The following is a 5,055-nucleotide window of genomic DNA, read 5'->3' as shown; positions in this document are numbered from 1 at the left end:
CCGGAAGTTAAGTTAGGTCCACAATACGGGCACGCGCAGTAATGTTTGTTTATATTGTTGCCGTTGAAACCGTATATATATATATATATATATATATATATATATATATATGTATATGTGTGTGTGTGTGTGTGTGTGTGTAAAATACATTTCTTTTGAAATGTATAGCACAGCAATGAAGGCAGCAACATGTGGTAGATGGGACAGAACAAGAATCTTTCATTGTGCTAATGTATTATAATACGAAAGGGAATGGCTCCTATACAGCGTGCAGCACGTAAACACAACCAGTGCGCAGAATGATGCACTTGAAGCAACACAGAGTCACAGCGTGAAGCATTACTCATAGAAATGTTCAAAACACCAAAGGAAGAGATATTGTTGTGTATTATATGTGTGCAATATTTTGAGCCTTTTCTTTTAACAGTTTTAAATCTCAGTTATTGTGCACTCTTGAAGAGAGTTTCATTGTTTTGACTGTAGTAACTAGGGCTGGGACGATACGCTAATCTGCCAATTCAATACTATCCCGATACTTGTGTGCCGATCCAATATATATTTATAATTATATATATATATATATATATATATATATATATATATATATATATATATATAATTTAGCATTGTGATTATAGTTATATAACAGTTGCAATTTGTGACTTATCCAAATTGTCTATAAAATGATGTTTGTTTCTGTAGATTTGAGGGAAAGGGTTAGGGTTAGGGGTTAGCAAGAATGCATAAAATTGAAGACCAGTGGTAGAGAAGACTTTTGTAATTTTACAAAAGATTACCTTTTTTTCAGTGTTTTGAACTTTGTGTTTTATAAAATAATCATGAAGAAAAAATTCAACTTTCCAGAAATGCTAAGTTTTCTTCCCCATCATTTCTAATATGGGGTGCGCTTCCCTAAAACCAACTTTGGTCAAAAAGTTCCTTCGTTACCAATAGAGTTCAGTAGAACTAACAACCGTAGTAAGCTAACTGCAGATGTGATTCACATCATGTACGTCATGAGCAGATGCACACTTTGATCATAGCAGCAATAATGTGATTACCGGTAGGTGCATGTAAATGCACTGATTTGTGATAATCAGCAATGTTTCCCGATCAGCAAATCAGTATATGAAAAGATCATGTGACACTGAAGACTGGAGTAAAGTTACTGAAAAATTCAGCTTTGCCTCATAATTATTTCAATAAATATGTTAAAGTATATTCAAAAAAGAGTATGAAAACTTATTTCTTTCTCTTTTTTTTTTACAATTACTTTTTTTTTTTTTTTTTGATCAAATTAATCTAGCCTTGGTGAGTAGAAGAGACTTCTCTTGAAAACCATAAAGAAGAGATTCCAGATTTTGACTGGTTGTGAACATACATGAGCAACATTAACAAGATGATCCTCCCTTTCAGCTCAGAGGATGTTGACAGTGCAGGCCCAGGATGAAGAAGAGGAGGAAGAACACATTTAACAATTTTCTCATAAACTTTCCATGTGTTATAATAAAAACAATGAACATGACTACAGTAATATGCTAAATGTTATTAAAAGATTCCAGTTTGCAAGAAGTCTGAGTGTCTGACTCTACACTAGAGGAACTCTTTTCTGAAGACGATCAGGTGCTGAGAAGGAGCCTTGTTCTACAGCAAAACACTGCATCAAGCCTCCTGTCCTTCCCTCAGAAGAGCCTGTCTTCTGCTGCTGGGGTAAGAAACACACTCTTCCTCTTCTCTATCAGCTGTCCTGCACCTAACTCTGCCTCCTCAGCACTGTCTGAAAGAGTCTTCTCCACAGTCAGTAATCAGAGATCACAGAAGTCAGTATGCTCATTTTCTTAAAAACCTTTGTTTTTTCGGGTGGGACAAATAATACAAGAGAGATGCTAGAAATCTTTATATTGTTCATTTTTCATATTTTTATGCTTTATTAATGTTTTTTTTTTTTTCTGAGAAGCTCAAGAATTATGGTTCTTTGGTCATTGCTTTATTGTTTAGGTTTATCCTCTGATAGTGAGCACAGAGCCCTGATCATGACATGCAAGAAAAAGAAAGAAATCATGTCCATGATTTACTAATTTGTTCCCTCGATGTACTAAAATGTGCACGATTACTTTTACATTTCATTGATTTGCTAAATTGTATGCACAATTTACTAATTCGTTTTCTTGATGTATAAATAGTGTACACGATTTAGCAAATCGAGGGAATGAAATAGAAAATCGTGCGCATTAATTAGCCTAAATTTTTTCCTGCATGTCGTGTAATTAAAGCACATCACCACTAGACATTTATACCAGGAGCCTCATATACGACGCTCACAGTTTTACTTTGTGCAGTATCTCTGTGCAGTATCTGCGGAATTGTTTCATATCTATTTATCATGTATTTTTTGTTGCACTAAATTATGTAGAGTTGTATCAATAAGTTTACTGGTAATTATTTATAATTTTCACTGATAATGTCATTAACTATGTCCCCATCCTTAAGACAAACATTTTCTATTGTTTATATTGTGTAATCTATGAATTGATGTGTTTAGTTTTCTGTGCTCATAACTTAGTAACATTTTGCATGGTTAAAGAACAGGTGCAATGTTCAAAATGTTTTGGCTTAGTATTTGTAGAAAGTAGTGCTGAATAAATATTGATTTGTGAATGAATGCAGTGTGTTTTTGTCTATTTTATATTAGAATGTAATGTTTTTGTATTTGTTTGCATTGCATGTATGTAATTAATGTATTAACTTTGAATCCCCTATAATTAGATTACAATTAGATTTCATAAGGTTTATTTTTTGCACCAGAGATGGATTGAGTTTATTAGTTCTTTATGCATTTCAAGGTAATGGTGAGGTGAAAATATGAATTACCAATATGATCCTGTAATGTCACGTCCTCATAACGTGCCAGTTTGGTCGGTAGGACGTACTCATCACGTTCCAGCGACGTTCCACTATAACGTCGCCACGACGGATATGGGAATCACAAAGTTACGTCACTGGAACGTTATTTGGTACGTCGCTGCGACCAATATTGTACTTTATAGTAACGTCCTCATACCATGCCAGTTTGGTCTTCAGGACGTACTCATCACGTGCCAGCGACGTTCCACTATAACGTCGCCACGACGGATATGGGAATCACAAAGTTATGTCACTGGAACGTTATGTGGTACGTCACTGAGACCAATATGGTATTTTATAGGAACATTCTCATAACGTGCCAGTTTGGTCGCTGGGACGTACTCATCACGTTCCAGCGACGTTCCACTATAACGTCGCCACGACGGATATGGGAATCACAAAGTTACGTCGCTAACGTAACTGTGTTAGCTGGGTCTGCCATTACTGTATTTTCAAATATTTAAAAAAAATATGTACATCCAGTTATATAACAGCAGCAGTAATTCGGCTAATATAAAGTGAAATATAATTATCTTACCTTGATAGTCTGTTTGTCCATAGTCTAGTTTGTCCATTGACACGCAGGCGACCATGTTGAAGTGGAGAGTAGCAACCGTTTTCTTTTTTTTTTAAATGAGAAGTGGCGGGAAGACACGCAATGCCAATCATCGCATGACTCAATGACCGCATAACACAAGTGCTTTTTGATTATAAGAAGAAAAACCCCTTTGAGATACTTATAAATAACATAAAATAGGATTATTCATAAAATAAATAATCTTGTATTGTTACATTATTATATAACCCTAAATTATATAAAACATGAAATACATACAATTAAATCAATTTAATTGTTATGGTTATGTAGCTACCCATAACTGCACAGAAAAAAAAAATTATATAACTATAAATATATCCTAATATAGCCCAAATGTGGCCCATCTGGGACCCACAAATAAACTTTAATGGGCAGCCTAACTGGGGCCCACAACTGTATCCAAGCTGGGGCCCACAACTGTATCCAAGCTGGGGCCCACATTCAGCCCATCAAAGTGCCCACTCTGAGCCCATGCCCAGTTGACACCCACATAGCCCAGATAAATCCCATGTGGGGCCCACATGTTGGCTGGGTTGTTGTCAAAATACTCCGTCATTTTTGGTCATACAGATAAAAGTAATCAATCTTTCGACGTTTATTTGTGTGCACTCCGAATAACAACGAAACTCAGTGCTTCTGTAAAATAATTAGGCTATATACACATTTTAATTTTTTTATTTTACTAAAGTTGTCATGCTGTGATCTGTAGCCTACTGTATTTTCTTTCTTTTGCTGTAACTGACAGATTCCAGCCAAAAAATATACAGTCCTGGAGTGGGCGAGAACGGGAATAATTCTTCTGGTTTTGGGACGGGACGGGATTTTTTTTGCGGGAGTTGGACGTGAAAATCCACTCCCGTGCCACCCTCTGGTTTGCAGATGTACACTCCAGTCCAGCGGGAGGCGCTAAACACATACGTTTGTTTGACAAACACCATTAAACCTCAGAGGAAGAAGTGTTTCACCGCGCTCTCTGTTGTTGTTATGTCGGTGTGCGGCCTTAATACAAACTGTTAGATATTTTTCTAAAAAGAAAAAAAAAATACAGTTTTTGAATCAGTTCAGTAAATACCTGTAATATTCTCATCCTCACAGCCGTGGCTAAGTTTTGAAGCGAGCAAGAATATCTGGAGGAGTTTATCATCTGAACTGAGATCTGCTGCTGTGAAGATGGAGTTTGTGAAAGAGGAGAGAGAAGAGAACACGAGTGAACCAGAAACTTTCACAATAAAAGACGAGGAACCAGAAACCTGGAGAATAAAAGACGAGGAACCAGAAACTTGGAGAATAAACGACGAGGAATCAGAAACCTGGAGAATAAAAGACGAGGAACCAGAAACCTGGAGAATAAACGACGAGGATCCAGAAACCTGGAGAATACAACACGAGGAACCAGAAACCTGGAGAATAAAAGAAGAGGAACAAGAAACTTTGAGAATAAAAGACGAGGAACCAGAAACCTGGAGAATAAACGACGAGGAATCAGAAACCTGGAGAATACAACACGAGGAACCAGAAACCTGGAGAATAAAAGAAGAGGAACAAGAAACTTT

The sequence above is a fragment of the Carassius auratus genome, chromosome 28 (genome assembly GCF_003368295.1).
Source record: "Carassius auratus strain Wakin chromosome 28, ASM336829v1, whole genome shotgun sequence".
In the NCBI taxonomy this organism is placed as follows: domain Eukaryota; kingdom Metazoa; phylum Chordata; class Actinopteri; order Cypriniformes; family Cyprinidae; genus Carassius; species Carassius auratus.
Note: the sequence above shows the minus strand (reverse complement) of the source record.